This window comes from Pseudophryne corroboree, chromosome 3, assembly GCF_028390025.1.
Source record: "Pseudophryne corroboree isolate aPseCor3 chromosome 3, aPseCor3.hap2, whole genome shotgun sequence".
NCBI classification, from domain to species: domain Eukaryota; kingdom Metazoa; phylum Chordata; class Amphibia; order Anura; family Myobatrachidae; genus Pseudophryne; species Pseudophryne corroboree.
In genome coordinates this window covers 507,249,866-507,263,261 of record NC_086446.1, presented here as the reverse complement: position 1 = coordinate 507,263,261, position 13,396 = coordinate 507,249,866, and the positions used below count along the sequence as shown (strand labels likewise).

At 49.4% G+C, this 13,396-nt stretch overlaps 1 long non-coding RNA gene across 2 annotated transcripts in view; it reads right to left on the bottom strand.

Moving 5' to 3' along the window:
• The window catches only part of LOC135056175 (uncharacterized), a 106,117-nt gene extending 93,433 nt beyond the window's left edge, over positions 1-12,684 (bottom strand). Inside the window, exons 1-2 of one of the 2 annotated variants that reach the window (XR_010243907.1) lie at positions 11,811-12,684; positions 10,128-10,237 (exon numbers count right to left, since the gene is read on the bottom strand). This is a non-coding gene — a long non-coding RNA (uncharacterized LOC135056175). The remainder of the gene's footprint in view (positions 1-10,127; positions 10,238-11,810) is intronic. The other variant, XR_010243908.1, reaches the window with a different exon arrangement.
• Positions 12,685-13,396: the final 712 nt, after the last annotated feature.

Genomic DNA, 13,396 nt, shown 5'->3' with positions numbered 1-13,396 from the left:
AAATTTTTCTCCCCCAAGCCAAAAATTCTTCGGCGCCCTGCCCCCCCCCCCCCCCACATCCCCCCATCCCCATAATTGGCACTAGTAAAGGGACAAACATGTCGCAAAAATGGGGTGTGGCTTCGTTGAAATGGGCGTGGCTTCACATAAAGGGGCGTGGCATTGCAGGAAAAGGACTACCTTATACCCCAGTTTTGCAACCTGCACGCCCAGACGTTAGCCACCACAGGAAAGAAAAATAATCCTGATTCATGCCCCTTACATTATTTGTCATTTTTCCTCCTTATAGTAATGCCCAGTATACATTATGCCACATACTGCAATGGCCCTTAGACATTATGCCGCACACAATAATGCACATGACACAATATGCACACACCGTAATGCCCCCGACACATTATGCCACACACCGTAATGCCTGTGACACATTATGACAGGAATCGCAATGCCCGTTATACATTATGCTACACACTGCAATGCCCCTGATACATTATAGCACATACAATGTCTGTGACACATTATGACACACATCGCAATGACCCTGAAACATTATACCACATACCACAATGCCCGTGATATAGTATACAACACACCGTAATGCCTGACACATTATGACACACACCGCAATGTCTGTGATACATTATGCCACACACTGCAATGACCCTGAGACATTATACCACATATCACAATGCCCGTGATATAGTATACCATACACTGTAATGCCTGTGACACATACCGCAATGCCCGTTATACCCTATGCCACACACCGCATTGCCCGTTATACATTATGCAACACTGCAATGCCCCTGAGACATTATACCACATACCACAATGTCTGTGATACATTATGCCACACCGTAATGCCCATTACACATTAAGTCCTACAGTAAGGCTTCTAATTACTTTTAAATTACCTGCTCGTTGCCAGGGGTTTCATGCTCTTGGTTCCATGCACGGTGCCAGGGGTTTTCATGCTCAGGGTGTCATGCTCGTTGCTAGGGGTTTCATGCACTGGGTGTCATGCTCGTTGCCAGGGGTTTCATGCACTGGGTGTCATGCCCGTTGCTAGGGGGTAGTGCTTGTTGCTAGGGCTGTGCTCCCAGTGCCACATATGCCCCCAGTGCCAGATATTCCCCCACAGTGCCAGGTACTCACATGCCCCCAGTGCCAAATATAGCCCCCCCCCCATGTGCCAGGTACACATATACCCCCCCAGTGCCACATATGCCCCCAGTGCCAGATATTCCCCCACAGTGCCAAGTACTCACATGCTCCCAGTGCCAAATATAGCCCCCCCCATGTGCCAGGTACACATATACCCCCCACCCAGTGCAACATATGCCCCCAGTGCCAGATATTCCCCCACAGTGCCAAGTACTCACATGCCCCAGTGCCAAATATAGCCCCCCCCCATTGCCAGGTACACATATACCCCCCTAGTGCCACATATGCCCCCTCAGTGCCACATAAGCCACCTCCCCCTGTGCTGCATATGCTCCCCCAGTGCCCCCCCCCCCGGCTCCCCCGCTGTTTTGTGATGGAGGGACACGTAGGGCGCAGCGCACGCCTCTCCTGTGTCCCTCCTGGGTCTCCGGCGGGTCTGTTAAAGGAAGTGCCGGTTCGTGAGCCAATCAGAGCTCACAAACGGCACTTCCTTTATTAGACCCGCCGGAGACCCAGGAGGGACACAGGAGAGGCGCGCGCTGTGCCCTCTGTGTCCCTCCTTACAGCAGCGGAGGGTTAGTGAGAGCAGATTGACATGCGGACGCTCGTCCGCATGTCAATCTGCGCTAAAGCAGTGGCGGCACCCCCGCAACCCCTCGCCCCCAAGCCACCGCGAGGGCTTCGGGGGCAGTAGTTACGCCACTGGCTGGCATCCCGGCTGCCGGTAAAAATAAGATTTTACTCACCGGTAAATCTATTTCTCGTAGTCCGTAGTGGATGCTGGGACTCCGTAAGGACCATGGGGAATAGCGGCTCCGCAGGAGACTGGGCACAACTAAAGAAAGCTTTAGGACTACCTGGTGTGCACTGGCTCCTCCCTCTATGACCCTCCTTCAGACCTCAGTTAGGATACTGTGCCCGGAAGAGCTGACACAATAAGGAAGGATTTTGAATCCCGGGTAAGACTCATACCAGCCATACCAATCACACCGTATAACTCGTGATACTATACCCAGTTAACAGTATGAAATATAACTGAGCCTCTCAACGGATGGCTCAACAATAACCCTTTAGTTAACAATAACTATATACAAGTATTGCAGACAATCCGCACTTGGGATGGGCGCCCAGCATCCACTACGGACTACGAGAAATAGATTTACCGGTGAGTAAAATCTTATTTTCTCTGACATCCTAAGTGGATGCTGGGACTCCGTAAGGACCATGGGGATTATACCAAAGCTCCCAAACGGGCGGGAGAGTGCGGATGACTCTGCAGCACCGAATGAGCAAACTCTAGGTCCTCCTCAGCCAGGGTATCAAACTTGTAAAATTTAGCAAATGTGTTTGACCCCGACCAAGTAGCTGCTCGGCAAAGTTGTAAAGCCGAGACCCCTCGGGCAGCCGCCCAAGAAGAGCCCACCTTCCTCGTGGAATGGGCTTTCACTGATCTAGGATGCGGCAGTCCAGCCGCAGAATGTGCAAGCTGAATCGTACTACAAATCCAGCGAGCAATAGTCTGCTTTGAAGCAGGAGCACCCAGCTTGTTGGATGCATACAGGATAAATAGCGAGTCAGTTTTCCTGACACTAGCTGTCCTGGAAACATAAATTTTCAGGGCCCTGACTACGTCCAACAACTTGGAATCCTCCAAGTCGTTAGTAGCCGCAGGCACTACAATAGGTTGGTTCAAATGAAAAGCTGATACCACCTTAGGGAGAAACTGGGGACGAGTCCTCAATTCTGCCCTATCCATATGGAAAATCAGAGAAGGGCTTTTATATGACAAAGCCGCCAATTCTAACACACACCTGGCCGAAGCCAAGGCCAACAGCATGACCACTTTCCACGTGAGATATTTCAAATCCACGGTTTTTAGTGGCTCAAAACAATGTGACTTTAGGAAATCCAACACCACGTTGTGAACCCAAGGTGCCACTGGAGGCACAAAAGGGGGCTGAATATGCAGCACTCCCTAAACAAATGTCTGAACATCAGGCAGTGAAGCCAGTTCTTTCTGGAAGAAAATCGACAGAGACGAAATCTGGACCTTAATGGAACCCAATTTTAGGCCCATAGTCACCCCTGACTGTAGGAAGTACAGAAAACGGCCCAACTGAAATTCCTCCGTTGGGCCTTCCTGGCCTCACACCACGCAACATATTTTCGCCATATGCGGTGATAATGGTTTGCGGTCACTTTTTTCCTAGCTTTAATCAGCGTAGGGATGACTTCCTCCGGAATGCCCTTTTCCTTCAGGATCCAGCGTTCAACCGCCATGTCGTCAAACGCAGCCGCGGTAAGTCTTGGAACAGACAGGGCCCCTGCTGCAGCAGGTCCTGTCTGAGCGGCAGAGGCCATGGGTCCTCTGAGATCATTTTTTGAAGTTCTGGGTACCAAGCTCTTCTTGGCCAATCCGGAACCACGAGTATAGTTCTTACTCCTCTCCTTCTTATTATTCTCAGTACCTTAGGTATGAGAGGCAGAGGAGGGAACACATACACCGACTGGTACCCCCACGGTGTTACCAGAGCGTCCACAGCTATCGCCTGGGGGTCCCTTGACCTGGCGCAATATCGTTTTAGCTTTTTGTTGAGGCGGGACGCCATCATGTCCACCTGTGGCCTTTCCCAATGGTGTACAATCATTTGGAAGACTTCTGGATGAAGTCCCCACTCTCCCGGGTGGAGGTCGTGCCTGCTGAGAAAGTCTGCTTCCCAGTTGACCACTCCGGGAATGAACACTGCTGACAGTGCTAACACATGATTTTCCGCCCATCGGAAAATCCTCGTGGCTTCTGCCATCGCAATCCTGCTTCTTGTGCTGCCCTGTTGGTTTACATGGGCGACCGCCGTGATGTTGTCTGACTGGATCAGCACCGGCTGGTGTTGAAGCAGGGGTCTAGCCTGACTTAGGGCATTGTGAATGGCCCTTAGTTCCAGAATATTTATGTGTAGGGAAGTCTCCTGACTCGACCATAGTCCTTGAAAGTTTCTTCCCTGTGTGACTGCCCCGCAGCCTCGGAGGCTGGCATCCGTGGTCACCAGGACCCAGTCCTGTATGCCGAATCTGCGGCCCTCTAGAAGATGAGCACTCTGCAGCCACCACAACAGCGACACCCTGGCCCTTGGAGACAGGGTTATCAGCCGATGCATCTGAAGATGCGACCCGGACCACTTGTCTAACAGATCCCACTGGAAGATCCTTGCATGGAACCTGCCGAATGGAATTTCTTCGTAAGAAGCTACCATCTTTCCCAGGACTCGCGTGCATTGATGCACCGACACCTGTATTTGTTTTAGGAGGTCTCTGACTAGAGATGACAACTCCTTGGCCTTCTCCTCCGGGAGAAACACTTTTTTCTGTTCTGTGTCCAGAACCATACCCAGGAACAGTAGACGCGTCGTAGGAACCAGCTGCGACTTTGGAATATTCAGAATCCAGCCGTGCTGTTGTAGCACTTCACGAGATAGTGCTACTCCGACCAACAACTGCTCCCTGGACCTCGCCTTTATAAGGAGATCGTCCAAGTACGGGATAATTATAACTCCCTTTTTTCGAAGGAGTATCATCATTTCGGCCATTACCTTGGTAAATACCCTCGGTGCCGGGGACAGACCAACGGCAATGTCTGGAATTGGTAATGACAGTCCTGTACCACAATTTTGAGGTACTCCTGGTGAGGAGGGTAAATGGGGACATGCAGGTAAGCATCCTTGATGTCCAGTGATACCATGTAATCCCCTTCGTCCAGGCTTGCAATAACCGCCCTGAGCGATTCCATTTTGAACTTGAACCTTCGTATATAAGTGTTCAAGGATTTCAATTTTAGAATGGGTCTCACCGAACCGTCTGGTTTCGGTACCACAACCATTGTGGAATAGTAACCCCGGCCTTGTTAAAGGAGGGGTACCTTGATTATCACCTGCTGGAGTACAGCTTGTGAATTGCCGCCAGTACTACCTCCCCTCGAGGGCAGCAGGCAAGGCTGATTTGAGGTAACGGCAAGGGGGAGTCGCCTCGAACTCCAGCTTGTATCCCAGTGATACTACTTGCAGAACCCAGGGATCCACCCGTGAGCGAGCCCACTGGTCGCTGAAGTTCCCGAGACGTGCACCCACCGCACCTGGCTACACCTGTGGAGCCCCAGCGTCATGCGGTGGAGTCAGAGGAAGCGGGGGAAGATTTTTGATCCTGGGAACTGGCTGTCTGGTGCAGCTTTTTCCCTCTTCCCTTGTCTCTGTGCAGAAAGGAAGCGCCTTTGACCCGCTTGCTTTTCTGAAGCCGAAAGGACTGTACCTGATAATACGGTGCTTTCTTAGGCTGTGAGGAAACCTGAGGTAAAAATTTTTCTTTCCCAGCTGTTGCTGTGGATACGAGGTCCCAGAGACCATCCCCAAACAATTCCTCACCCTTATAAGGCAGAATCTTCATGTGCCTTCTAAAGTCAGCATCGCCTGTCCACTGCCGGGTCCCTAATACCCTCCTGGCAGAATGGACATTGCATTAATTCTGGATGCCAGCCGACAAATATCCCTCTGTGCATCCCTCATATATAAGACGACGTCTTTAATATGCTCTATGGTAAGCAAAATAGTATCCCTGTCCTGACAGGGTATCCATGCTGAGACAATTGCAGGTCTCAATATAGTACCTGAGTGTGTGTATACAGACTTCAGGATAGCCTCCTGCTTTTTATCAGCAGGCTCCTTCAAAGTGGCCGTATCCTAAGACGGCAGTGCCACCTTTTTTGACAAACGTGTGAGCGCCTTATCCACCCTAGGGGATATCTCCCAACGTGACCTATCCTCTGGCGGGAAAGGGTACGCCATCAGTAACTTTTTAGAAATTACCAGTTTCTTATCGGGGGAACCCACGCTTCTTCACACACTTCATTCACTCATCTGATGGGGGAACAAAACACTGGCTGCTTTTTCTCCCCAAACATAAAACCCCTTTTTTGTGGTACTTGGGTTAATGTCAGAAATGTGTAGCACATTTTTCATTGCCGAGATCATGCAACGGATGTACCTAGTGGATTGTGTATATGTCTCAACCTCGTCGACACTGGAGTCAGACTCCGTGTCGACATCTGTGTCTGCCATCTGAGGTAGCGGGCGTTTTTGAGCCCCTGATGGCATTTGAGACGCCTGGGCAGGCGCGGGCTGAGAAGCCGGCTGTCCCACAGCTGTTACGTCATCCAGCCTTTTATGTAAGGAGTTGACACTGTCGGTTAATACCTTCCACCTATCCATCCACTCAGGTGTCGGCCCCGCAGGGGGTGACATCACATTTATCGGCATCTGCTCCGCCTCCACATAAGCCTCCTCATCAAACATGTCGACACAGCCGTACCGACACACCGCACACACACAGGGAATGCTCTGACAGAGGACAGGACCCCACAAAGCCCTTTGGGGAGACAGAGAGAGAGTATGCCAGCACACACCAGAGCGCTATATAACACAGGGATGAACACTATAACTGAGTGATTTTCCCTTATAGCTGCTTATATATATACTGCTGCGCCTAAATTTAGTGCCCCCCCCTCTCTTTTTTACCCTTTGTAGTCTTGAAACTGCAGGGGAGAGCCTGGGAGCGATCCTTCCAGCGGAGCTGTGAGGGAAAAATGTCGCCAGTGTGCTGAGGGAGATAGCCCCGCCCCTTTTTCGGCGGACTTCTCCCGCTTTTTTATGGATCTCTGGCAGGGTTTTTTTTCCACATATATAGCCTCTAGGACTATATATTGTGATTTTTTTGCCAGCCAAGGTGTTAATATTGCTGCTCAGGGCGCCCCCCCCCCCCCCAGCGCCCTGCACCCATCAGTGACCGGAGTGTGAGGTGTGCATGAGGAGCAATGGCACACAGCTGCGGTGCTGTGCGCTACCTTGTTGAAGACCGAAGTCTTCTGCCGACGATTTTCAGGACCATCTTCTTGCTTCTGGCTCTGTAAGGGGGACGGCGGCGCGGCTCCGGGACCGGACGATCGAGGTCGGGCCCTGTGTTCGATCCCTCTGGAGCTAATGGTGTCCAGTAGCCTAAGAAGCCCAAGCTAGCTGCAAGCAGGTAGGTTCGCTTCTTCTCCCCTTAGTCCCTCGTAGCAGTGAGTCTGTTGCCAGCAGATCTCACTGAAAATAAAAAACCTAAATTAAACTTTTTTTCTAGGAGCTCAGGAGAGCCCCTAGTGTGCATCCAGCTCAGCCGGGCACAAGATTCTAACTGAGGTCTGGAGGAGGGTCATAGAGGGAGGAGCCAGTGCACACCAGGTAGTCCTAAAGCTTTCTTTAGTTGTGCCCAGTCTCCTGCGGAGCCGCTATTCCCCATGGTCCTTACGGAGTCCCAGCATCCACTTAGGACGTCAGAGAAACATATGTATTCCCTCCAGGACAACTTCCTTTTCTTCTCGTCTTTAATTATTCCTATTGGTTGTCATAGGCAGTACCTTGACTTAGGGGGTAATTCAGAGTTGATCTCAGCAGCAAATTTGTTAGGAGTTGGGCAAAACCATGTGCCCTGAAAGGGGGGGGGGGGGGTAGATATAACATTTGCAGAGAGAGTTAGATTTGAGTGGGTTATCTTGTTTCTGTGCAGGGTAAATACTGGCAGCCTTATTGTCACACTGCAATTTAGATTTCAGTCTGAACACATCCCACCCAAATCTCTCTCTCTCTGCACATGTTATATCTGCCCCACCTGCAGTGCACATGGGTGGTCATTCCGAGTTGCTCGCTAGCTGCATTTGTTCGCAGCGCAGCGATCAGGCTAAAAAATGGCAGATCTGCGTATGCGTATGCGGCGCAATGCGCACGCGCGACTTACGGCCACAACAAACTATGCAGTTTTGCACAGGGTCTAGCGATGCATTTCATTCGCACTGGTTGCCGCAGAGTGATTGACATAAAGTGGGCGTTTCTGGGTCGCAACTGACCGTTTTCAGGGAGTATTTGGAAAAACGCAGGCATGTCAGGAAAAACGCAGGCGTGGCTGGCCGAACGATGGGCGGGTTTGTGACATCAAATCCGGAACTGAATAGTCTGAAGTGATCGCAAGCGCTGAGTAGGTTTTTACCTACTCTGAAATTACACAAATTTTTTTTGCAGGCGCTCTGCGATACAAGCGTTCGCACTTCTGCTAAACTAAAATACACTCCCAGTAGGCGGCGGTATAGCGTATGCATGGCTGCTAAAAACTGCTAGCGAGTGATCAACTCGGAATGAGGGCCATGGTTTTGCCCAACTGCTAACAAATTTGTTGCTGCGATCAACTCTGAATTAGGCCCTTAGATCACTATAGAGAGAAATGACAATGGCCCTCATTCCGAGTTGTTCGCTCGCTAGCAGATTTTAGCAGCATTGCACACGCTAGGCCGCCGCCCTCTGGGAGTGTATCTTAGATTAGCAGAATTGCGAATGAAAGATTAGCTGAATTGCGAATAGAAAATTCTTAGCAGTTTCTGAGTAGCTTGAGACTTACTCCTACACTGCGATCAACTCAGCCCGTTTCGTTCCTGGTTTGACGTCACAAACACGCCCTGCGTTCGGCCAGCCACTCCCCCGTTTCTCCAGACACTCCCGCGTTTTATTCTGGCACGCCTGCGTTTTTCCGCACACTCCCAGAAAACGGTCAATTTCCGCCCAGAAACACCCACTTCCTGTCAATCACACTCCGATCACTTCAATGATGAAAATTCTTCGTTCGGACGTGAGTAAATCTACTAAGTTTTGTGCTAAAATACTTAGCGCATGCGCACTGCGTACCATGCGCATGCGCATTTTTGCCTTAATCGCTCCGTTGCGAAAATCGGCAACGAGCGAACAACTCGGAATGACCCCCAATATGAGGTCCAGGGTCATTGTGAGCAACAGTATTACTTGAGCAGAAGTATGCTTTTCTATCTCAGCATTGTATAAAATATAATACATTGAATACTTACATTTGGAGAGTATTTGTAAATGCTTAAAATGCTTACTTGGTACACCCTACGTATCTGTCACACCGTGCTAGCTGGCAGTAACACCAATAGTTCCCCTTTAAGCACTGCTACAAATCATATGACTGCTGTGATCCATTCCTCACTGGATTGACACGTTGTGGTTTCCAACAAAGACATGTGAACAGATGAGGAAATGTCTCAGAAACACAAAAAAACACACAGCTCACTCCGGCAATTAATTATCTTACATATCAACATACACTGATCTCTATGTGCTTATCCCCAGCACACAGGGTGTGGTATAGAAGAGCTATAGTGTTTACGTCGACAGTGAATAGATCTACACCACATGGTCAACAGGTACAGTCGGTCAACAAATAAAAGGTTGACAGGTTCAAAAGGTTGACATGGCAAAGTTCGACACACAAATGGTCGACACAAGTTTCTTTTTATATTTTTGTGTAAAATTTTATATTTTTGTGTATGTTTGGTTATATGTCACCCCCACCAGTGGAAATGTGTACCTTTGCAGGCTCACTTCGCTCGCCACACTTCGGCAAGGTTATTATTCCCAGTCGTAGTACACGTGGATAGTAAATCAAACACATGTTGGGAAAACATGTAAAAAAAAACATAAAAACATATGTTGACCATTTGTGTTTTGTCCATCGTCATGTTGACCTTTTTGTGCCTGTCGACCTTAAGCACTGTCGACATTTCAGCTGACAACTTTTTGTACCTGTCAATCTTTTGTACCTGTCGACTGAATGCATGTCGACCATGTGGTGTTGCCATATTGAATGTGGACCTATACACTGTCGATCTATCATCTGGATACAGCAGAAAGGGGGCCTGATGCTTGTGCATCTGTGGGCACTTTTCTGTCCAACCATTGTGGCCTGCTTATTACCTTATGCCAATGTGAGTGTCTGCGACATGTGTGCTGAGTATCCATGCGTCTACATGCAGAAAGACAGCCCTTCCACTGTTTGTGTAATATCTCTGTAAAGTGATTGGAGTGGGTTCGTACCTGAAGTTCAGTCGTGTTAGTTGTCAGCTGAATCCACTCTTCCACGATGTCGAGACCAGCGACTATTCTTCCGTCACCTGTATGGCTGGGGCAGAAGGACGAGGAGTACCCTGGAAGGACAACCCAAACACAGTATACTCAAAGACTACCACTCAGGGAGACGGTGACAACCATTTATTAGACGGAAAATGATCAGTCAACGTTGTAGTTATGTCTAAATATGACTATTCAATCTCGCAATATTTCAGTTACGGTAGGATTTGTAACAGCAATCAGAATCTACACATTTGTAAGACACAACAATGGTTTGGTCAAAATAATCATATAAATCATGTGCAACATGGATCATTAGGATATTACCCGCGTCAAACACTTTAGGGTAAGAAATACCCTGGCAGTTAATTTTGTACACTACCTAAATTGTCCACAGGGTGGCGCTGCGCACCATACAATAACGTGCAGTTCCCGCACCTCAGTTGGCAATTGCGGTCAGTGGTGGTCATTCCGAGTTGTTCGCTCGCTGCTATTTTTGGCAGAATTGCTAATAGGCTAAAATCTGGCAGTTCTGCACATGCGTATGCACAGCAGGGCGCACGCGCTAAGCAATTTTACACAAAACTATGCTATTTTACTTATGGGCGAACAAAGCTTTTCAATCGCTCTGCTGATCGTAGTGTGATTGACAGGAAGTGGGTGTTTCTGGGCGGAAACTGGCCGTTTTCAGGGAGTGTGCTAAAAAACACAGGCGTGCCAGGTAAAAACGCAGGAGTAGCTGGAGAAACGGAGGAGTGGCTGGCCGGACGCAGAACGTGTTTGTGACGTCAAACCAGGAACTAAACGGACTGAGGTGATCGCAATCTAGGAGTAGATCTGGAGCTACTCAGAAACTGCAAGGAAATACTTAATAGCAGAATTGCTAATCTTTCATTAGCAATCCTGCTAAACTAAAATACACTCCCAGAGGGCGGTGGCCTAGCATGTGCAATGCTGCTAAAAGCAGCTAGCGAGCGAACAACTCGGAATGAGGGCTAGTGTCTCTTTCTTTAAAAGAACACTTGCACTTTAATAGTGAACTCCTGGGAAGACGTCAATGGACGTAGGGTAAGTATTTGTAGGAAGACGTGCCGAATGGGCTAATTGTAATGTAACACAGCAACAATGAACAATGGTATTAACCGTATTTGTATCCACCAAAAAGGTATGTCAATTAGTAGAGTATTGGGACTATATGGTAATCACGGAGTCAGAGAACAGAAAAACTATTCCGGGTAACGTGTCACTTTTAACATACGGTTGCGTCATGCAATTTAGTGGGAACACAAAATAGCCTTGGATGACGGAAGGAGAACTGGAGTTATATTCTTGTGCTGGGGTTAGAGCAAAAAGTAAATATGGTTCATGTAGACTGTTCCGGCATGTAGCATAATCAGGGCACTTCTATTAAATGTGGCTACCAATCTGCTTTAGTAACCAAGTCTCATTGGTAGGGATGGGAGTACAATTTTCCGGGTGACTCCATGCAGCACACTGCCATGGAGATTGCCGATTTGCCGACTAGGGGTAATGAGTCTCAGCCTATGGTAGTGCGTGACAAGGTGCCTCCCTCTTTGCACAGGGAAGAGTCACTGTCAGGGGCAGACTGTACACTTTTTTAGCCAGCTAGGGTGAGGTTTGTGTGTGTACCTGCAGTGATGGTCTGTATTCTTACAGGAGCCTCAGTGCACTGATCACCACTGCCTCTACGGGTACTGGCTGCCCGGATCCCGTTTCCCCCTCTCTGCTGCTGGTACCTCAGTGCCGGCTGCCTGCGGTGCACAAGTCTCTCCCTGGACGGCTACTGTCCATCCTTCTTCCTCCGTCATCCAGCGTAGCAGTGGAGGCCTGTGCGGAGTCACGATTAGCTGCACCTCTCCCTGTTCTCTCTCCACATGGCGGCTCTCTGTCCCCACTGCAATGGCAGGCGGCCGGCGGCTTTCTCATACGCCGGCGCGACGCGGCTCAGTCTCTCTGGCTGCCGCTGGTTACTGTGCGCACACCTGCCATATTCTCCCTCTTGCCACGGGACCCGCTTCTTTTCTTCCTCCTGGTCAGCCCCTCCTTTTTCCTCTTCACGCGCAGCTCCCTCCAATCCTGGTGGCTCCAGCGCTTCGCGCTCCCTGCAGGCCGTCTGCACAACTCTGGATCCTAGTGCCCCACAGTTCAGTCCCCTCCGTGGCCATTGCCAGGCAACAGGGAAGGGAATTAACCCTGCAGTGCCAGTTACAAAAAGGATTTTTTAGCAGTGCTGGCAGCAGTCAGGGTTGTATTGGGTTGCTGCAGGGGTATCCCAAACGTGGGTACCACATTTGTCTATCCACAATGGTCATCATAAAGTTCGGCACTTACACCCACCCCACACTGATGCAGAAGGTCTGTCTGCAGGCATTCCATCTCTGTCTGCACACTGCCAACAAAAACGGAAGTCACTTATATACCCACGACACTCACAAGAGACAGATCAGTTCCATGCGTTCAAATGGTCACTGTCCAGTTACCGTCCAGAAACGACCAATTCATGGAATGAGTGCTCCGGCAACAGATGGATCAATCAAATAATTGCACCTTCTGTCTGTGTGTGTATGCACATGCGCAGATGGTGAGTGCTTTCTACAGCAAGTATGCACTTTTTATAGGTATCTGCGTGATCCGTCCACATTTTCAGTTGCATATGACTCAGAATAAGGCCCAGTATGCCAATGCACACATATCTTACAGTGAACGTATCAAATAAGGATCATAGGATAGTAGAAACTGGAAAAAAATGAAATGTATTTGGAAGATATTCCCTTGTAAGTGCAGATCCAAAAGAGGGATGCTGGTACAGTTTCCTTGTTGCCTATTAAAACCTATGGGGGATGATGTCTTTACCAAGCTGCATTACAGAGCTTGGCCCCGGTAGCTAACATCAGCCATTGTAGCCTCTATGTTACACTCTGCATAAAGTATCGGAAGAGGGATCTGTAGCATCCCTCCCCAGATATCCATCGAAGCCAACATGCGCAGTAATGTGGAGGCCCCTGGCAAATTAATTTGATTGCAGATGCGATCAACAGGGCCAGATCTAGCCCTTGTGGCGCCCCGGGCGAAAAAATAGGGGCCTGGCTTCATGAAGGGGCGTGGTTAGATATCCCCCCAGTAGTATTGCCCCCAGTAGAGTTGTTGTGCCCCCTGGTTTGTGCCCAAGTAGTATTGCCCCCAGTAGAGTTGTTGTGCCCCCTAGTTTGTGCCCC